The sequence below is a fragment of the Homarus americanus genome, unplaced genomic scaffold (assembly GCF_018991925.1).
Source record: "Homarus americanus isolate GMGI-L3 unplaced genomic scaffold, GMGI_Hamer_2.0 scaffold20465, whole genome shotgun sequence".
In the NCBI taxonomy this organism is placed as follows: domain Eukaryota; kingdom Metazoa; phylum Arthropoda; class Malacostraca; order Decapoda; family Nephropidae; genus Homarus; species Homarus americanus.
In genome coordinates this window covers 4,367,014-4,390,005 of record NW_024756914.1, presented here as the reverse complement: position 1 = coordinate 4,390,005, position 22,992 = coordinate 4,367,014, and the positions used below count along the sequence as shown (strand labels likewise).

At 46.2% G+C, this 22,992-nt stretch overlaps 1 protein-coding gene across 11 annotated transcripts in view; it reads left to right on the top strand.

The window, feature by feature from the left end:
- Positions 1-22,992, top strand: part of LOC121857233 — a 257,437-nt gene that overhangs the window by 39,252 nt on the left and 195,193 nt on the right. For all 11 annotated transcript variants that reach the window (XM_042353208.1, XM_042353213.1, XM_042353212.1 and 8 more), the window contains exon 2: positions 16,146-16,236. The gene's annotated coding sequence lies outside the window, so the exon portion shown is untranslated. The remainder of the gene's footprint in view (positions 1-16,145; positions 16,237-22,992) is intronic.

Below are 22,992 nucleotides of genomic sequence, written 5' to 3'. Positions count from 1 at the left end.
GTTGGGTCACCTTCTCTGATTTTTTTTTTACTATTTTTTTTTCTTTTTTACTTAGTTGTGGTGTTGCAAGCGTCTCTCTCTCTCTCTCTCTCTCTCTCTCTCTCTCTCTCTCTCTCTCTCTCTCTCTCTCTCTCTCTCTCTCTCTCTCTCTCTCTCTTGGAATTTTGTAGGAAAAAATTGGACGGCGGAATAGTGACTTTAAGACCTTGTTGACTGGGTGATGGGTAGATGCGGTGATGGAGGTGGTGGTGATGGGAGATGTGGTGATAAGGGGTGGTAGTGATGGAGATTGAGTGTGATGGAGGTGGTGGTGATGGGGGAGGTGGTGATGGGGTGGTGGTGATGGGGGTGGTGATGGGGGGGTGTGGTGATGGGGAGATGTGGTGATGGGAGATTGGTGGTGATGGGGAGGTATGCAGATTGAAACTGCTTAAAAACGAGGGTAAGGAAGGAAGGAAGAAAGGAAGGAAGGAAGGAAGGAAGGAAGGAAGGAAGGAAGTTTAAGGTAGGGGTGTCGACGAATGGGGAAGAGGTGAGTCGAAGGGTAATGAGGAGGGAGGGAGAAGGTGTAGGGAAGTGAGGGAGGAAGGAGGGAGGGGAGAGAGAAGGGTAAGGTTTTTAAGAAGGGAGAGAGAGGGAGGGAGGAGCGTCCATGGGTGGGGGTTAGATGTGGAAAGTGAGGCTTGTTAGTGTGGTGGTGAGATACTGGCTCAAGAGATGGTGGTGGTGATGGTGGTGATGGGGAGGTAGGAGGTAGTGGTGGTGGTGGAAGAGGTGGTAGTGGTGGTGGAAGGGGTGGTAGTGGTGGTGGTGGAAGAGGTGTTAGTGGTGGTGGTGGTGGAAAATGTGGTAGTGGTGGAAGATGTGGTAGTGGTGGTGGTGGAAGAGGTGGTGGTTAGTGGTGGAAGAGGTGGTGTGGTTGTGGTGGAAGAGGTGGTAGTTGTGGTGGCCGTGTGGTCGCCTGCCGTTTTGGGGACAAGGGGACGGGCTGGCTGGGCCGAGTAGTGTTGGCTCTTAAGCTGCTGCTGCTGCTGCTGCTGCCTGCTGCTGCTGCTGTAGCCATACTGCTCTTATCTCGTGTCTGTCTGCTGGGAGACGGGGTAGATCGACACTTAGATCCGGCTCTACTATGTCTGTGTGCTGTGTCTATGTCTGTCTGTGCTGTGTCTATGTCTGTGTGCTGTGTCTTGTCTGTGTGTTGTGTCTATGTCTATCTGTCTGTGTGTGTGTCTATGTGTCTGTCTGTGTGTGTGTCTATGTCTGTCTGTGTGTGCTGTGTCTATGTCTGTCTGTGTGTGTGCTGTGTCTATGTCTGTCTGTGTGCTGTGTCTCTGTCTGTCTGTGTGCTGTGTCTATGCCTGTGTGTGTGTGTTCTGTGTCTGTACCCTATGTCTGTGCGCTATGTCTGTCTGTGTGGTCGTCTAGGAGAGGAGAGTAGTGAAGGGCGGGGTGGTAACTCGGCTCTTGGCTCCGTCTCTGCTTGAGTCTCGTCCTCCTCCCACCTCTTCCATCCACCTCCCCTCCTCACCCCTCCTCACCCCTCCTCCTCCCCTCTTCTCTCCTCCTCCTCCCTTCACCCCTTCTCCTCTCCTCTTCTCTCCTCCTCTTCTCTTCCTCTCCTCCTCTTCCTCCTTGGGTACACGAGGTTGATGGTTCCTTTTGTGTTTCTTTGCCTTTTTTTTACGTCTTTTGTGGTTGATTGGTGTGATGTCCTGGCCTTTTTTTTCTAAGGCTCCTGTTGGTGGGTTTTTTAGGCCTCTGTTGGTGTTTTTTTAGGCCTCTGTTGGTGTTTTTTTAGGCCTCTGTTGGTGTTTTTCGGTCTCTGTTGGTGTTTTAGGCCTCTGTCGGTGTTTTTTTTTAAGGCTTTTGGTGTTTTAAATTAAGCTTCTATTGGTTTTTATGGCTTCTATTACTGGTGTGTGTGTGTTTTAGCCTATTTGCCGCTTTATGTCGTGTTTTAGTGTTTTAACTTTGTTTTTGTAGTTTTTGATCCTTCATTACCGCAATATCTCGCTTTATTAAGATTATGGAAGGAAGGAAGACAAAAGGAAGCTAGAGAAGACAATAAAAAAAATTAAGGAAGAGGAATAAGAAAATTGTTTTGTTGACACGTGATATTTTATTGTTTTTATTTATTTGTTTGTTTGTTTAGTTTCACTTTAGAATTATACATCTTTTTTTTTGAATGGAGAATGAAAGAGAGAGGGGCAGGTGGAGAGGGCGGTAAATTCTTCTTCTTCTTCTCTCATATTTTCTCTCATTTATCTCACTTTCTCTCACCTCCTCTCATAATCTCTTACATTCTCTCACTATTCGTGTAAATGGGAGAGTTAGTATTTGTCGATGACCTTCCGTGTGGACGCTTTTACCGTGGGACGTGACTGCTGGGTTGCTATGGTCGTGTGGAGGTGTGGTCGTGTGGGGAGGTGTGGTCGAGTGGGGAGGTGTGGTCGTGTGGGGGGATGTGTAGGGAGGTGTGGTCATGTGGGGCGGAGGGTCTGGTCGTGTGGGGGTGTGGTGTGGGGTGTTGTCGTGTGGGGAGGTGTGGTCATATGGGAGATTGTGGTCAGTGGGAGGTGTGGTCGCAGTGTGGGAGTGTGATCAGGTGGGGAGGTGTGGTCGAGGTGGGGGTGTGGTCAGGTGGGGGATGTGTAGGGAGGTGTGGTCATGTGGGGCAGAGGTCTGGTCGTGTGAGGGTGTGGTCATGGGGTGTGGTCGTGTGGGGAGTGTGCGTTTTGTGGAAAGGTAATATTAGTTGGGTAAGTGATGGGAGGAGGAGGGTGGGTTGGGGGAAGACGATGGGAGGTAGGTTGGGGGAAGACGATGGGGAGGAGGAGGAGAGGAGGGGTAGGTTGAGGGAAGACGATGGGGAGGAGGAGGGTGGAGTTGGGGAAGACGATGGGAGGGAGGGAGGAGGTGGGTTGGGAAGACGATGGGAGGAGGAGAGATTGGGTTGGGGAAGACGATGGGGAGGAGGAGGTGGGTTTGGGAAGACGATGGGAGGTAGGGTGAGTTGGGGAAGACGATGGGGAGGAGGAGGCCAGGTTGGGGAAGACGATGGGGAGGAGGAGGAGGAGTAGGTTGGGGAAGACGATGGGGAGGAGGAGGAGGAGTAGGTTGGGGAAGACGATGGGGAGGAGGAGGAGGAGTAGGTTGGGGAAGACCACGTAGTGTAGAGTCATCCCCAGGTGATCATGGTTGTCGTAATGTTCAGGTATGAGGCTCTGGCTAGTGTACCGTCGCTGGGGCCATAAAAGTGCTATCCCACGGTGGGTGTTGAGGGCGGTGTTCCTGGGTGTGGTGGTCGGGGGTGTGGGCCCTATGGGGGGGTGTGGGGTGTGGGCCGGTCTAGGAGGCACCACGGTCTCCACTAATCGCACTAATCGGAGTGTGTTTTGTTGTCTCTCTGGCGCCCACGAGTAAAGTTGGCGAGAAGTAACCCACATCTAGCCCACCTCTAGCCCACCCCTAGCCCTCCAGCTCACCATCATCGCCCACGAACCCACCGTCCTCGCCTTCCTCACCAACCCACTATCCTTGTCCCACCACCAACCCACCATCCTTGTCCCACCACCAACCCTCCATCCTTGTCCCACCCCTAGCCCACCATCCTTGTCCCACCCCTAGCCCATCCACGACCACCTCCGACCCACATCCGGGCACACCTTCAATTACTTTCGGCCCATCCTCGACCACCTACACCCACCTCTGCCCATCCCCAGCCCACTAGCCTTGCCCACTACCCACCCCAGACCATCCATGAGCACCTCCGGCCCACTCAGCCTCAAATCCAGCCCACTTTAGACCACCTTCACCCACCTCTATCCATCCCCAACCCACCACCCTTCACACCACCCCTGCCAACCTCCACCCGCCTCCACCCAATAGCTCTTGTCAGAATCAATCTCCACCCTTCCATCCTCCACCCACACAGCCTACTCTCCTCGTCCTCCACCCACACCACCCGTACCACCCACAGTCCCCTCCTCAACCCACCCTCCCCTCCTCAGCCCACATTAACCCACATTCCTAACCCTTCCGGCTCCCCCTCCCCTCCACCTTTCGCCTCCACCCACTACTTACTCCAGTGGCGAATCCAAAGGGGTGAAAAAAATTATACGTGGAGGGATTTTTTTTTTGTCAACACATAAAATAAACAAGAAAAAAAAGGCCAAAAAATTTCTTAGTGGTTAATTATGTTTTATGAATGACCTTATTGTTGTTGAGTGGTTTGGCGTCTGTCTGTCTGTCTGTCTGTCTGTCTCTGTCTGTCTGTCTGTCTATTTATCCTTTTGTATAATATATGTTAGTTTGGCTGTCTATTTCGTCTCCCCATTATGTCTCACCTCCCCATTATGTCTGGCCACCCCATTATGTCTGGCCTCCCCATTATCTCGCCTCCCCATTATCTCGCCTCCCCATTATGTCTCACCTCCCCATTATCTTTTACCCATTCTCACCACCCAATTGTTAATGATCGAGGTCTCTCCCTCCCTCCCCCTTTATCTTCTCTATCCCGTTTCCTTCCTCCTCCTCCTCCTCCAACTTTATCTCCTCAACTTCTCTTGTCTCCTCCTCCTTAAATTTCTCTACTCACACCTTCTCCTCTTCCTCCTCCTCCCCTTCCACTCCCCCCACCCCCCCGCCCCCAGGCCCCAGCCGTCTCTCTGCCATTGTCTCGTGTCTTCCCTGTCTCTCTCCGTCTCTCATTGTCCACCGCAATTTAATTTGGCAGTCTCTCTCTCTCTCTCTCTCTCTCATCACTCTCTTTTATCATTGTGTTTATGTCTTCATTCCATTGTTAGTATCTCTCGCAGTTTCTTCTTCCTCTCTTCCTCCTCCTTCTCCTTATCTTTCTCTCCTTTCGTCTCTGTTTCTCCACCCTTTCCTACTCCTTTACCTCTTCCTGTGTTTCTTCTCCTCCTGCTGCTTCTCTTCCTCCTCCTCCGCGTCGTTTCTTCCTGTCAGTCAGCCATTACTCTTTCTCTCTTTCTCTCTCCCCTCCTCCATGCACCCCTCCCCTCCACATCCTCCCCTCACCACCCCCACTTCTTCTTCCTCCTCCTCCCTCCTCCCACTCCCCACCCAACTCCTTCACCTCCTCCTTCCTCCTCTTCCTCCCTCCAAGACACGCTCCCTCCTCCCCCCCTCTTCCCCTCCTCCCCCCCACGTCTCGCACCTGCTTCCCGCGTGCTCTTTCCACCCACATCCTTTCACTTCCCTTCTCCTCCTTCCACCCTTCTCCTCCTCCTCCTCGCCCCCCCCCTGCTCCCCCAACCTTCTACCCCCTCCCCCAACCACACCCACAGTCGCTATCACCCCTGGCCACCGTCCTGCTACTCGCCTTTCGCACCTTCCTTTCCACACCTTCCTTCCACACCTTCCTTTCCCCTGCTTCTCACACCTGCCTTTCCCACCCCACCCTTCCTTCCCCACCTGCCATTCCACCATCCTTCCCACACCTTCCTTCCCACACCTGCCCTTCCACACTTTCCCTTCCACACCTGCCTTCCACATTCAAAAAAAAGGAAAGTGTGGCAGGTAGTGGAGCCCCCCCCCCCCTCTGCCCCCCCTCGCCCCCCTCCTTCCCTGGTGTCGACGGTTTTAGGTTTCTAAGTAAAGGAGAGTCGTTAGATGGAGGGTTTCTAGTAGTTAGGTGTGTGTGTGTGTGTGTGTGTGTGTGTGTGTGTGTGTGTGTGTGTGTGTGTGTGTAGATAATGGAGAAAAATATAGCCTTCCTTCCTTCCTCTCCCTCCTTTCTCTCCTTCATTCCTCTCCTCTTTCCTTCCTTCCTCCTTCCTTCTCTCTTTCCTCCTTCCTTCCTTCCTTCCTTCCTTCCTTCATCTTCCCTTCCTTCCTTCCTTATTTCCTTCCTTCCTCTCCCCTCCTTCCTTTCTTACCTGCCTCCTTCCTCTTTTAATATCTAGTCAGGAAGAAAGGAGGTTTGGTAATCCGTATTCCAAGTACCCCCCCCCTCCCCTCATCTCCTCCCGAGAAGGACCGCTCTCACCTGAAACATCTCCCTTCCCCATTCCCTCCTCACCACCCCTTCCTCTTCCTCCCTCCTCCTTCCTCCTCAATCCTCTCACCACCTTTCCCCCTTCCTCAACCCTCCTTCACCATCTCCCCCCACACCCATATCTCCTGTTCCCCATTTTTCTACCAACCCATTTCATTCCCCCATTTTTCTACCAACCCATTTCATTCCCCCATTTTTGATCAGATGTTAGATTAATAAACATTCGACTGACAATTGTGGCATCAGTACATGTTTGATCATCAATTAAATGTTAGGTTAGCAAATGTTGAATCAGTAAATATTTGATCTGTAACTAAATGTTGAATGAGGAGCTTGAATGTTTGATCATTAATTGTTTGATCTTGAAATGTTTGATCAATAAATGTTAGTTAGTAAATATTAAACTTGAGTAATTTTATGAAGACAATATGCCATAAAAGACAGGTTATTTTATTACACGTGGTCCACCAGGTGTTAACAAAGGTGATGAGTCGTATCCTGTATATATTTCTTAACACCTGGTTCTCTGGACACGTAAACATGCATCTTCAGGTTATCGTTAGGACACGTAGTTATCGTAGGACACGTGCTCACTTAGGCATGTCCATATGTAAAAGCAATTGCCACGGACACCATCATTATCGTCGTCGTCGTCATCATTATCATCATTATTACCACCACTATCATCATCACCATCATCCATCAACAACCACCACCACCACCACCACCACCACCACCAACAACAACAACAACAACAACAACAACAACCACCACCACCACCACCACCACCACCACCACTCTCACCACCAACAACAACCACCACCACCACTTCACCACCACCACCACCACCACCACCACCACCACCACCACCACCATCCAGACGAGGTGTATGTCCATAACCTATAATACGTGTGGGTAACATGGACAGTAGCTTGCTGGCCCTCGCCCCACCCGCACGTCCGTCATAAGAGAACTGTGGTCTTGCGTGTCTCTTCAACGAAACCGGTTATTTAGTCCCCAGAGCGGTTTCTAAAGGTCTCATTTTTCCATCATGTCTTACAAGTTGTTTTTTTTAAATTTATTCTTGAAGGTGCTAAGTGTGCGGGTGTTTGTTTGTTTAACTTAGTTTTTCCTCAGTCTGTCTGTCTGTCTGTCTATCTATCAGTCTAGTTTAACTAATCATTTACCTGAAGTTTACCTGTAAGTGTCACTCCTGGACCGAAAAACACACAGGACCCAAAAACGCACACGACCCAAAAACGCACACAACTCCAAAAAACGCACACAGCCCCCAAAACGCACACAACTCTAAAAACGCACACAGCCCTCCAAAACGCATTACATTCTTAAAACGCACACAATCAAAATGCACACAGCCCCCAAAACGCACAATAACTCCAAAAAAAAAAAAAACCACACGTACAACTCGAAGCTATTACGAGATCAAAACCTGGTCAGTCACTTATATCCAACTTATTCTAACAGCTTGGAGGAAGAGAAGATTGGTGACGTAAGAAAGCAGTGTTACCAGTGGTGCTCTAATACCTTATGACTAAAACTAGCCCTTAACACCCCCCCCTCACCCCCCTTAACCCCTCCCCCTCACCCCTCCCCTTAGTCACTCTTGTTTATATGTGTGTGTAAGAAAAACCTCGTCACCCCTCCAGTCTTATTACCAGCGATTTTTGGGGTGAATTCTAAGACCGGATTTTTGTGTAAGAGAGAGAGTGACGGGGGGGAGGGGGGGGGGGGAAAAAGATCTTGTATTGTCTAGTATTTACTAACAAACGACTTCTAGCCTATAAACTTGATCCTTGGTTGAATTCCTCTCACTTACTCACTCATTCACTGACGGAGTAGTGTTTTGATTTTGGTGATTATTCTGTCACTTGCTGTTCTACTGGAGGGAGTTAAATATTATCCTTTTTTTTTTGGTTAATGTTACTAAATTTAACTGTACTGATAGAGGTATATATATCAATGACACACTCGCTCACTCTCTCTCTCACTCGCTCACTCACTCACTCACTCACTCACTGACAGAGAAAACATTTTACTTTGCTCAGCTTCTATAAGACAATGATGGTAACATCCTCAGTACTGTATGATAGTTAAGTTGGTAGCAATTGGCCATTTGATCTGTAGGTGTTGTTGAAGTGTTTATAAGTAATGTTATCCTCATAATAAGTGACTTTCCTGTCGTCTTAAGTATTATGTGACACTTACAAATCACATACCCACCGTCAGAATGAGAGAGAGAGAGAGAAAGAGAGAGAGAGAGAGAGAGAGAGAGAGAGAGAGGTCATACTACAATAATATTTTACTCAGATGCACTTAGCCTAACCTAACCTATCCTAACCTAACCCCACTTTACTACTTACAAATACCTCTCTGCTTCCCACACCTTTGTAAGTAACAGTTATCTCACTTACAAGGTATATCACTCCTTTGCAACAAGTGGCCTCTCACACTTATAAAAGTTACTTGACGTGCGCACTTTTTTTCTACCTTTCCTTCTAGTGGTTTTGGTTGTCTTTCATTCTTCTTCTTCCTTCTTTCATTCTTCTTCTTTTTGTTCATGTTCTTCTGTTTCTTCTTTCTTCTTATTCTTCTTCTTATTTCTATCTATCTACCTATCTATCTATCTATCTATCTATCTATCTATCTGTCTGTCTGTCTGTCTGTCTGTCTGCCCCTTCTTCCCTCCCTCCGCTGTCCTCTTCTTCCCGTTTATGCACACTTCTTTTATCAATCTCCTCCTCTTCCTTTCTTCCACGCCACCTTCACATCCTCCACGCCCTCCACGCCACCTTCACATCCTCCACGCCCTCCACGCCTGCTCTTGAGAGCTGTCTTAGGTAAATAGCAGGTGTGGGGGGGCATTAGATAGCAGGTGTGGGGGGGCATTAGATAGCAGGTGTGGGGGGCATTAGATAGCAGGTGTGTGGCAGCTATTGAGTATTATTACAGATATGTTGAGCTTTTACATATGCGTAGTTATTTATATTGAGTTTTCTACACCTGTAATACATAATACACCTGCAATACTCAACTTAGTACACCTGTAAGTAACCAATAATAATCTTAGCACACCTGTTTGGAACTAATTCAGTTGATGGAAGGTTATTGCAGTTTTTTTTTTACCCTTTGAGGATGACAATGGCTTAACCCTTTTAGGAGGACTATAATTTAACCCTTAGAGGATACCTATAGCTTAACCCTTTGAGGATAACGATGGTTTAACCCTTTGAGGATGACGATAGTTTAACCCTTTGAGACCGACGATTTTACCCCTTAAGACCGATACTAGTTACCAAATACACACACTTGACCATATGTTTTGTCAGGTAGGATCGGAGCCCAACAGGTGTTTTTGATGGGGGGGTGGGGAGACGATCCTATGGCCAGCAACTGCGACAAGTCCAACACCTGTCAGGAGGCACTTGTCATGGGTGGACATCTGTCACGCTTGTCACTCATTAAATTGTTGTTTAGTTGAATGAATTGTGGGGGTCGTTTGTATCAGTCGAGAGAGAGAGAGAGAGAGAGGCTGTCATCATTACTTGACAGACAGATAGACAGACAGACATAGGTAGAGATACATTGATATAGAAAGCAATAGATAGATGGTGTTAACTTTAGTGTATGTGCTAATTTTTGTTTACCTGGAGTTGACTTGACATGAGTTTACCTGGTGTTAGTTTGAGTTGACCTGGTGTTTACCTTGAGTTTACCTGGTGTTAATTTGAGTTTACCTGGTGTTAATTTAAGTTTACCTGGTGTTAATTTGAGTTTACCTGGGGTTTACCTTGAGTTTACCTGGGGTTTACCTTGAGTTTACCTGGTGTTTACCTGAGGTTTACTGAAAATAACCTTAAGTTTACTTGTACTTTACATTGAACATACCTATACAGTAGTTGTTTCTAGGTGTGTTTACAATTAAGTTTACATAGAGTACACTCAAGAGTTGGTTCCTGGTGTGTGTGTGTGTGTGTGTGTGTGTGTGTGTGTGTGTGATCGCCTTGCTTGGATACCTGACCAAACACACTGTTACTGTTAGCAGGCAGCAAGCATTCATTGGTTGAGTTTACTTTATCTATATCTGTCTGTCTGTCTGTCTGTCTTTTTCTCTTTCTTTCACTTTCTCCTTATTTTCTTCTCTCTCTCTCTCTCTCTCTCTCTCTCCTTCCTTCCTTTCTGTTTCATCCATTTTTTTTAACATTTTCTTATATATAAAAGTTATACGCTCAGTTATCAGTTATCTTATTCCCTCTATTTATCCGTTATCTTGACCACTTCAGTTATCGGTCTCATCCTGGCTTGGTACTTTCGCTTCCTTGTGTCTCGGGGAAAAGTTTTGGAGACAATCTGACAACTTTTGCTTAAGATGTTGTAATCGTGGGAGAGGGTGGAATAGTGGTCTTTCTCTGTCTCTCTCTCTCTCTCCTATCTTTCTTTTTCTCTATCTCTTACTAACTTCTTTCTTTCTTTCTCTATCTATCTCTCTATCTGTAACTTCCATCTCTCTCTCTCTCTATAATTGTATTTCTTTAATTATCTCTTAAAATTTATATATTATTAAATAATTAAGCGAGCAGAGTGAATTAATCTGATTATTATGAAATTTCCTTATATTTAACCGGATGACTAGTTAATTAACCCCCCCCCCCCGAAAATAATAGTTGGTTTAATAGGGTTTAATAGAACAGTCATTAACTACCTGTCATGAATGGTTTAATGTGTTTATCTAACTTGAAGTAAACCTTCATTAGCAGTAAATTAATTATTAGTTTTTTTTAGTACTGGTTCGTAAATACAGCAAAATACATTAAATGACGGAAATACAACTAAATACATATATGAATACAGTGTTAATTATTTACATATTTCTGCTGATTGTCGTATTCAGTAAAGTCGAAATTAAAAACTTATAATTTTTTTTTATACTTTTTGGGGGAGTTTATTAATTGTTTTTTGACACCTGGAAAATTTTTACGTAAATATTCCTATGAGATCTTCGGTATTTTTTGAAAGTAATATTTTAGTTTTGTAGTAATTTTAGTTTTTGTTAGTGTGTGTGTGTGTGTTGGGGGGTGTGTGTGGGGTGGTGTGTGTGTGTTAGGGTGGTGTGTGTGTGGGGGTGTGGGGTGTGTTGGGGGTGTGTGTGGGGTGGTTTGTGGTGTGTGTGTTGGGGTGGTGTGTGTGGGGGTTGAGAGGGGTAGGGACTCAAGGCTACTGGGGTGTACCGTTACGGTGGAGGAGGGAGACTGCGTTCTCAGGCACCACTACAAGGCCACGCCCACACCCGCGCCCACAACTACACACAACTCAATAACACGCCCACTGCACGTAACTAAGTCTTAACCAACCACGCATGTACGCCCACAATACCTACCCACGCCCATTCCTCACATATACCTGTACACACACCTGAGTATCGTCACACGCCAATACTAACATCTTTCACGCCCACCAACTTTGTACCTTTCCCTTGTGACACGTCCGTACCCCCACGCCCACACGCCCATTTTTACACTGTACTCCACCCACTCTTGAGTACAATATGATGTTCGTCTTCACCGTACACCAACAGTATATAATGTACACCGCCTACCAAATGTACACACACACACACACACACACACACACACACACACACACACACACACACACATACACACACACACACACACACACACACACACACACACACACACATACACACACAGACACACACACACACACACACACACACACACACACACACACACAGACAGTATACACCATAGAATAAGTACAATGTATAACCCAGACCACTGTAGTGAGGGGCGTGGCTGGCTTAATACCTGTACGGAAGCCATTTAACACGGTAGCTTTGGTTAGGTTAGGAGGGAGGAAGGGAGGGTGAAGGAGCAGGTGTCTCTATATAAGGAAAGGAAGGAAGGGAGGTAGGGAGGGTGAAGGAGCAGGTGTGTCTATATAAGGAAAGGAAGGAAGGGAGGGAGGGGAGGGAGGGAGGGAGGGGAGGGAGGTGAAGGAGCAGGTGTCTCTATATAAGGAAAGGAAGGAGGGAGGTCAGTCATAATTTTGGCTCTATGGGAGACTGGATACACACACACACACACACACACACACACACACACACACACACACACACACACACACACACACACACACACACATTCAATGTATCTATGCAAGCCCATACTGTAATTCTACTCTGATATATATTAGGAGAGAGAGAGAGAGAGAGAGAGAGAGAGAGAGAGAGAGAGAGAGAGAGAGAGTGTGTGTGTGTGTGTGTGTGTGTGTGTGTGTGTGTGTGTGTGTGTGTGTGTGTGTGTGTGTGTGTGTGTGTGTGTGTAGAGGATTCCTGCCAGCCTCCTGAAAATAGCTGGATCGCCTGATTTACACTATGGTCGTTTAATATAATAGTCTCGGTATGGCAATAAACATTTACAAACATGCCGCCGCCCTCTGATCATCATGATTTAGTCCTGTTGCCCTCACCTTGTTGACATACAGGGTCATCTAAAAAGAATACCCACGATTATTATTATTATTTTTTTAAAGGGATCTGTATTATAATCTGGGTGTTCTTTTTTTATCTCCCTCTATGTAAACAAGGTGGTATTTACGAGGGTTATGTAAAAAAATTATATATATAAATACACAGGGTGGTAAGAAGTGATTGATACTTTAAAATTTAGGTATGGTTTTTGGATCACGCTGTATATTTACATTTGTTTACACAGTATTCCTCGAGGTGTTGTAAATGTCTCACGAGATTAGTGTGATTTACAGTTTGTCTCGTGGGGTTTAATGTGATTTACAAATGCTGGGGTTATTTTTTGTGTGTTATTTTACAGATCGTCAGCCTCTATCAAAGGGTTCCACCGGGTTAATAGAGTAATTAAGGGTAATTAACTCTTACTTAGCGCTGATCCTCGTCTGCTTTGATATTTTTTTTTTATTAGTCCGGTTGTTCCTGATGTTTAACAAAATCACGGCCGGTCTTTTATTTCTCTTTTGTTTGGGGGGGATTTTTGTTTATGTGTTGTGACTTATTTTTATTTGTTTTGTTCGTGTTTAGGTTTTTTGTTTGTTGTTGTTGTTATTGTAATACGATCTATGTTTATTGTGTTGAAAAATTCTATGCAGGGTCTCTCTCTCTCTCTCTCTCTCTCTCTCTCTCTCTCTCTCCACACAACCGGTTACACCATTAAGCCAGCATGTGAATCAGTTTTACTAGCATGGCCAAGGCCATGGGGATGACAAGCATGGCCCGGAGGTAGTGGCATGGGCCAGCGGGTGGTGGCCAAGGCCAAGGAGTGGTGGGCAGGGCCAGGGGTGGTGGTGGTCAGGGCCAGGGGTCACGAGGCTGATGCAATGTTAAGATAATCTGGCTAGATGGAGACAGACTCCCCCGCTAATGATGCTTAATGAGGATAATTAACCCCCCTGCCTTCCCTGACCCGCCCCCCTGACCCGCCTTCCCTTTGACCCTTTCCCCTTACCCTCTTTCCCTTTGACTCGTTTCCCGACCTGCCCTCCCTTTAACCCTTCCCCCTGACTCTCCCTCTGACCTTCCCCTGACCCCCCTTCCCCTTACCCTCTTTCCCTTTGACTCATCCTCCTGGCTAGGTCTCCCTTCGACCGCCAGACCTCCTCTCCCTTCGCCCTGTCCCTCTCCCCCCCTACCTGCGTCCACATCTCTCTTCCCTTCTACTACTCCCTCCCAAAAGCATTTATCTAAACCTCCTGTAAATCGGATCTTCCCTCACTCTTCCTTCTAGCACCCCCTTCCACTCACCTCCCTCTCCTCTACCCCTCACTCCCCTGGTCCCCATCCCTTTCCTTCTTTTTTCCCTCCTCCTTCTCACCCTCTTTCTTCCTCCCCCTCCCTCCATCCTTCCTCCTGATGCGACCGCGAATAGTAACAGGTTAATGATCAACTTCATAGACTAGAGTTAAAGAGAGAACAAGAGAGAGAGAGAGAGAGAGAGAGAGAGAGAGAGAGTGTTGCCGGGTCAGGAAGTATTTACAGGTGAAGCCATGCGTGTGTTGGTCAAGGCGAAGAAGTATATTTTCTTAGGTGAGGCGAGGGAGTGAGAGAGAGGAGTGAGATAAACAATTGAGATAAACGTAGAAGTTCCCTGTTAGCAAATTAAGGAAAAAGTAAATTATTATATATATATTTTTAATATAGTTTTAATAAGATTGAAAGACAATAAAGCATATATATATAGTTTACAAAATAACTAATAAATTTTAATAACTCATTTTATTGAAAAGAAATACAATAAGGAGATTAATGGAAGATGATATAATTAATTTAATTATTTGTAAATAAAAATATACTATATAACTGTCTTTAATTGTTAATGGTTAGGTTAAGTTTGGTTAGGTTACTCATTCGGTGCTTGGGTGAGTGAGTGAATCAGTCAGGTCAGTGTGTTAGTCATTCAGACAGCCAGTTACGAGAAGCATCCATAGAGCTAGCTGACACAGGGAGCAAGAACAGGTGGGGAGCAGACAATGCGATAATAAATCACTTTTAAGGAGGACAAAATACATACAATAAGCTCTCTTTTACCACGTGTGTGTGTGTGTGTGTGTGTGTGTGTGTGTGTGTGTGTGTGTGTGTGTGTGTGTGTGTGTGTGTGTGTGTTTAAGCGCCATCACAGGTAAGTGGGTCGAACCTTCGTCGGGTGTAGCTGCCGTAAGCGTGTCATTATCAGGTGATGGGGAACATGCTGTCACTGTTGATAGTTGTCACTGTCGCCGTTAATGTCTGTCACTGTCACCGTTAATGGATGGTATTTTCACCGTTGATGGCTGTTCATGGCTCGTCCTGTTACTGTTGATGGATGGTATTTTCACCATTAATGGATGTATTTCACTGTTCATGGCTCGTCCTGTTACTGTTGATGGATGGTATTTTCACCATTAATGGATGTGTTTCACTGTTCATGGTTCGTCCTGTCACTGTTGATGGATGGTATTTTCACCGTTAATGGATGTATTTCACTGTTCATGGCTCGTCATGTCACTGTTGATGGATGGTATTTTCACCATTAATGGATGTATTTCACTGTTCATGGCTCGTCCTGTTACTGTTGATGGATGGTATTTTCACCGTTGATGGATGTATTTCACTGTTCATGGCTCGTCATGTCACTGTTGATGGATGGTATTTTCACTGTTGATGGCTGGCACTGGCGCTGTTAATGACTGGCACTGTTATCATGTTATCACTGCGGCATTGACTCTTGCACCGCACTGAGAACTGATAATACCTAAGATGCCTGGGAAAAAAAATCACCACTTCCAGCATATCTCTCCTGGCTTATTATTTGACTGCGATTGAAACGTTTATGTACCTGTATTTCTTCACGTGTACCTGTAATTAACTTCACGCTGGTACCTTCAATTAACTTTACACCTGTACCTGTAATAAGTTTCGCCTCTACCTGTAATTAACTTCATGCAGGTACTTGTAATTTAATTCACGCCTGTACCTGTAATTAACTTCACGCCTGTACCTGTAATTAACTTCACGCAGGTACCTGTAATTTAATTCACGCCTGTACCTGTAATTAACTTCACACCTGTACCGTAAATTAATATATTACCTCGTTTTTGTACATTTCAGGATTTTTTCATGTATTTTCTTACTCTTTAAAAGTTTGGGGGGTTTGTTTTTGTGTCGGTTTGTGGGATTTTGTGTTTTTATTTTGTTTTTGACATTAGGATTTTAGTTTTTGTTTTGACACGTGTTGGTTCGTTAATTTATTATCTGTACTTCTTACCAAATCGTAAAAGTTGACTGTATGTTCGTTATGTGTGATAAATAATGTTAAGAATAAGGTATATTACTGCGGTATATATATATATATTACTCTATTACGGTCAGTGTTTACTTAACGTACACCCGCTTAACGATCATCCGGTTAACGATCATCCGGTTAACGATCATCCAGTTAACGAATATCCAAATAACATACAAGTTGTCAAAAATGCATCACGTACGTTAAGCAAACACTGACTATAATATTCCCTTTACTTTACATTGCTTATTATTGATATATTTCATCTAATTTCTTCTTTTTTCTCTCTTTTACAGAATAAGTCACAGTGGTTGAAAAGTGACACATGGAAAATTACTGGTGGGATAATGTAAACTTTTCCTGTGCGGTCTCGTCTCTTCCCCACAAGTGTAAGTAAAGTTCTTTCCTCTTGTTCACCTTCAATTAATTTTTACCTGGCTAATTACCTGGATAAATACCTGGATATATTGACCTACCTGTTTTTTTTATGTTGATTTCTCTGGAGGGGTTTTTTATTACTGGTTTATATGGGGTTTAGCTGTTTATTTCTGTATGGGGGGTTTATGAGAGGTTTATTTATGTAGCCTGTGGGGTTTTATTAGTGGTTTATTTCTGTATGAGGGGTTTATTAGGACTTTTAGTCGTGGTTTATTTATATATGGTATTTCATATGAGGTTTATTTCTGTGGGGTTTTGTTAGTGGTTTATTTCTGCGGGTTTTTTTATTAGTGGTTTATATCCTTCTTGAGGGTTTTAATCGTCAGAGGTGTATAACAGGAAGAGATAGGAGTGCCTCTCTTCTTTCAATGGTAGACCAGGAAAAATTCTCAACGCCCTGTAGTGAGGTTTGGATCCTGGCGACCCGGGGTGAAAGTTTCGATCCGCGAGGACTGGAATGCCTGCTGCCTGCCTGCAAACCTGTCTCTCTCTCTCTCTCTCTCTCTCTCTGTTCTCTCTATCTCTTTCTTTTCTCTATCTTTTTTCTTTATATTTCTCTTCTCTCCCTCTATGCAACACCACCAGCAACAACAATAACAACACTTAACACCATCACTACCACTCACAAACAACAACACCGTCAGTACACACCCCCCCCCCCCTCCTTTTTTCAGCCAGGTAGATGGGAGTGAGGTAGTACAGGTAAACAGATGGGTCACATCACCAATTATAACTAGTTGTGATATCAGGTGGTGTCACGCATATAAACAAGGCAGCTTCAGTCCTTCCTTACCACCACAGCTGTTTGTTGATACATACACACCTACGTATAGTCATGAATGTACAGTACGGTCATGAGTGTACAGTGCGGTCATGAATGTACAGTACGGTCATGAATGTACAGTACGGTCATGAGTGTACAGTACGGTCATGAATGTACAGTACGGTCATAAGTTTACGATACTTTCATGATAAAGTACGATCATCAATGCATAGTACAGTCTTAATGTACAGTACAGTTATGAATGCACAGTACGGTCGTGAATGCACAGTACGATTTTGAATACACAGTACAGTTATAAAGGCACAGTACTGTCATGAATGCACAGTACTGTCATGAATGCACAGTACTGTCATGAATGCACAGTGCTGTCATGAATGCACAGTACTGTCATGAATGCACAGTGCTGTCATGAATGCATATGAATACAGGGGGTAATATATTTTTTTAAATATCTGTATTATTTAGTCTAGTGAAATAGCTCTTAACCGCATTAACACTCACCTGATCTAAGTAATTATTTAACATTTTCTAAGTTAATACACCAACTGTTTCTAACTTAACCAGGTGCTAAACTCTCCTTAATTAACCTTTATTTACCTTACCTGTGCTAGCCAGACATAACTGCATCACCCTAACACATCAGAACATTAAGATAGAGTATATACGAACATGTTTATAAATACATAATAACAAATACATGTACATAATGTAGTCAACAATATGTGCGTCAGGTTACATATGCAGTAGAGTTTTAATACACGTCACAGTGCAGACAGTAGTGAAGTATAAATGTGTACATACTGTATCTCACACGTGTAACGACCTACATAGAATGTGTGTTTATGATGTGTTGTACTATGTGTTAAGGCAGTGTTGTCAGTATGTGTGTCAGTGTACTGTACTGCAGGTTAATGTTAGCTCGCGACACCGGCTATAAACCAGCCAGTGTTGACATGATAATAGTCGCCGTTACCAACTGCTGCTGTGTCGTAACCTTCCACTTGGTAACCTCCGCGCTGAGGTAACCTCCGCGCTGAGCTAACCTCCACCCTGAGGTAAAACGCTGAGGTAACCTCACGGAGGTAACTTCCACGTTGAGGTGAAGGTGACCTCCACACTGAAGTAACCTCATTGAGGTAACCTCGTCGGCGGAGAAACCCTCTTACTGAGGTAACATTCGTTGAAGAAACCTCCTTACTGAGGCAACCAGTCGAGGCTGGCGTGACGTGGGCAGTGTGGTGATTGTAGTGTGGCGAGGCAGGTGTGACTCAGGTGTGGTGCAGTAGGTGTGGTGTGAGAGGTGTAGCGAGGGAGGTGTGATGCAGTAGGTGTGGCGTGACAGGTGTGGCTCAGTTATAGTCCGGCAGGTGTGGCGTGACAGGTGTGGCTCAGTTATGGTCCGGCAGGTGTGACTCAGGTGTGGCATGGCAGGTGTGGCCGGCACTCACCTGCCTCACTCAGCCTTCCCTGCTTGACCTCTTAACCACCGTGACCCCAATACTTCCCTCCCTCCCACCTCATCACGCCACCACCACCATCAACCAACCTCACAACCATCCACCATTACTATCAACCCAACCCCTCTACCACCACCCAACCTGACCATCACCACCAACCACAAACATTCCTCACCATCACAACCATCCCGCCCTACCACAATCACTGAACTAACTTAACCAGACCACCACAACCATCCCTACCACAACCATCTTTGCTTACAGCTACCACCCCCTAATATATAATCCTACTCCTCCCCCCCCACTTAACCACAACCACTCTACCCACCACAACCACTTTACCCACCACAACCACTCTACCCACCACAATTACCCCACCCACCACAACCACGATTCCTTTCTCTGCATGACTAACGACTCTTTCACCCATACCTTTTCAATTCTCTCCTCACCACAGACTAGTCTTGCCACTTCCCACCCCCACCCCCCCGTGCTAAGGTGAAAGCCTTCCAAGTGTTACTTACATTCACTTGCGTACTTAACACGGAGTGAGAAACCCACCTGAGGATTATGGCTCCACTCAGACGGTATCTTAGTTAGTGGGGACCTGAGAGTATTTTTTTTTTGTAGAAGTCAAGACGATTCCTGAATTCATGGTCAACGTCTTAATCTACGGTATTGACTTCACTACACGAGGAAGTCAATTCTATATTAAAGACAATTTCAATATATGTTATTCTTTGACTTTCTTCGTGGTGAAAGTTAATTGTATGTCGGAAAGAATTCAAGATATCGTGAATTAATTTGGCTTTTAATACATTACGTGAGTTTTAGATATAAGATAATTCAGGGTCTGTTAGAGTGTGGTAGATGTGTGTGGTAGATGTGTGTGGTAGGTCTGTGGTAAATGTGTGGCGGCAATAGACGACACTCGAAATACAACCTGGTCACTTCCTCCTCGCTGTCTCGTCTTTGTGGTCTGAGAGAGAGAGAGAGAGAGAGAGAGAGAGAGAGAGAGAGAGAGAGTAGGATTGTTATCAGCGTGAAGTAGCGTGCAGGAACCATTTGGAGAGTTAAGTGTGAGGCCTAGAGTGTGTGTAAAGTGCGTGTTGAGTGCGTGTAGTGACATTAGAGTGTAACATACGAGTCCCTGGGTCTTAAGTTGTGTATCGGGAGGCCAAGGCACTATGATGTTAATATATGGTGAAGAATGGAAATCAAAGGGCGACTTCAAGGCTCTGTCACTGTGTCTTCAAGAGCCTTTGACGACGCTTCCAAGACTCCACCGTGTGATGGAGAAGGCAGGAATGTAAGATGTTCGGGTGTTGTAGTGTGTTGCTTACTGTTGTATTAGTTATAGAGGGAAAACGCGAATGAAGGTCCACCTCCAAGTGCCACCTCCAAGTCTCACCCCCAAGTGCCACCTCCAAGTCTCACCACCACCTCTTGATCCCGCGCCAGTACTTAGCAGCAACTGGAGGAGTGACGCCACCACCTCCAACACCTCCCCGCACCTCCCCGGCCTTGTCGCCATCACCAGCGGGTCTAAAAATACTGCATCCTAAGGTCCCGCCTCCAACACGGGGCGGCTCCTGAGTTAACGAATCCTTCTTTGTTAGGCCGTTGAGGGAGCTGTTGCCTGTAGGTGTACTTGGGTGTTGCTTGTAGGTGTACCTGGGTGTTGCCTGTAGGTGTACCCGGGTGTTGGCTGTAGGTGTACTTGGGTGTTGCCTGTAGGTGTACCTGGGTGTTGCCTGTAGGTGTACCTGGGTGTTGCCTGTAGGTGTACCTGGGTGTTGCCTGTAGGTGTACCTGGGTGTTGCCTGGAGGTGTACCTGGGTGTTGCCTGGAGGTGTACCTGGGTGTTGCCTGTAGGTGTACCTGGGTGTTGCCTGGAGGTGTACCTGGGTGTTGCCTGTAGGCAGCACCTGGGTGTTGGCCCTGTAGGTGCACCCAGTTGCCTTAAAACGGGTGTCACCTGAGGTGCACCTGGGTGCCTGTAGGTGCAACCCGGGTGCTGGCCTGGAGGTGCACCTGGGCAAGGCCTGAGGCACCTGCTGTCTCCAGGTGCACCCAGTGCTGGCCTGTAGGCAACCTGGGTGTTGCCTTGTAGGGTGCCCTGGGTGCGCCTGAGGCACCTGCGTCAGCTCTGTAGGTGTACCTGGGTGTTGCCTGAGGCACCAAGGTTGCCCTGAGGTGCACCCAAAAGGCCTGATGGCACTCTAAAAGGGCCAGGTACCTGGGTGCTGGCCTGGAGGCACCTGGGTGCTGCCTGAGGCAAAACAAGTCTGCCTGGAGGTGTACCTGGGTGTTGCCTGGAGGTGTACCTGGGTGTTGCCTGTAGGTGTACCTGGGTGTTGCCTGGAGGTGTACCTGGGTGTTGCCTGTAGGTGTATCTGGGTGTTGCCTGTAGGTGTACCTGGGTGTTGCCTGTAGGTGTACCTGGGTGTTGCCTGGAGGTGTACCTGGGTGTTGCCTGGACAGTGTTTTTTGGTCAGGTTAGGTTCAGAATACATACACACATACATACATACATACGTACATAACACTGAGCTCGAGTTTCTGTGAAGGATTTGTTTACATTATCAAAAAAAGAAAGTTAATGTAAAAGGTCTACAACTCCCCCGAATGTTTGTAAACACAGCGGAAACAAAAAAGAAAGTTGTGATTTCCTCGGCATTACGCTTCTTTCTTTCATTTTTCTTTTTATAAACGCTTCATTCACTTTCTTCAGACACACGTCATCACTGAAGCTTTTCGTTGACTACTTTTTTTTTTACATCTTTTCCTTCAGTTTTACTTCGTTTTTTCTTCTTCTTTTTTATCGTATTCTTTACTCCCCTTCCTTCATTCCTTTGACATCCTTCTTTCACTGTTCTTCCTTTAGCTTTATTTCGTTTTCCTACTTTCCTTTGACTTCTCTTCACCCTTTTATCCCTTGTTCCTTCAGCTCCCTTTTATCCCCCTTTCTTCACCCTTTTACCTTCTTCACCCCTTCACCCCTTTATCCCCCTTGTTCCTTCATCCCTTTTATCCCCCTTCATCTCCTTATCCCCCTTCACCCCTCCCTTCACTCCCCCCTTCGCTCCCTTTCTTCACCTGTTCACCCCCTCACTCTCTTCACACCCTTATCCCCCTTAGTTCCTTTATCCCCCTTCACCTTATCCCCCCTTCAACACCTTATCCCCCTTTGTTCCCTTTCTCATCTTCACACCCCGGCCCTCTCGACAAGTCTTCCCTTCCTCCCCCTCAAACACCTTCACCCTTCGATTCTCCCTCTCAGGACTCCTCCCTCTCTTTAGATGGTCGCCTCCTTCACCCCTCCTTCACACACACACACACACACACACACACACACATTACTTCATCAACACCCTCACTAACACTCCATTCACCACCCCACTCACCCACCACCACCCACCACCCACTACTCCACCACCACTCCACTACCCTCACATTCACCACTACTCAATTACCACTCCACTCACTACTCACTGGTTTCTACTCCACCACCACTCCACCACCCCACTACTCCACCACTCCACCACCACTCCACCACCACCACTCCACTACTCCACCACCACTCCACTACCGCCCCTGTTTCTTCTTCTCAAACCCAACATTTCGCGGGATAAATTTATACCCCTGTGTAGTGGAGCGACACTTACCCTAGTTTTTATGATTCTTACACCTGCATGTTACCTTAGATAAATAAATCCTTTAGTGTGTGTGTGTGTGGCTCTCTCTCTCCCACCCAAATCTTGAGTACATTATTTTTTATACCTTTCAAGTTAATGACCTTCTCCACCTGTGACTCACCTACGACTCACCGTGACTCATCCATGACGACCCTATGATTCACCCCGGTTAGACTGTACAGCAAATTTCTCCTCTGAGTCAGGGGTTAATTTTAGTCTTGCCATTAATTGTCATGAGGTAAGTCATAAAATGAGTCATTGGTGAGTCAGTGATTGAGTGAGATGAGTCATGGGTGAGTCATTGATAAGTCAGGTGAATCAGTGATGAGTCAGGGAAATCAGTGATGAGTGAGGCTAGTCAGTGATGAGTCAGGTTAGTCAGGTATGAGTGAGGTGAGTCATTGATGAGTCAGGTGAGTCACAGAGCGAGAGTGTACGTACAACCAATTTCCTCCAGTCTGTTGTAAATGGACCAATTAAGCTTCAGCGATGAGTGTCGGTCCGCTGACCCGAGACACGGACCAACATGGACCAACACGGACCAGCACGGTCAAACACGGACCATCACGGGCAAACACGTACCAACATGGACCAACACGGACCAGCATGGACCAACACGGAGCCACACGGACCGAACAATGGGTGGCGACACGGTCCACATACTCCAGTTTATGACCTGGAGGAGGGAGGGTGGGAGGGGGTGAGGGAGGGAGAGGGGGTGAGGGAGGGTGAGGATGTACTCGCCAAGTTTACCTCAGTTTACCGG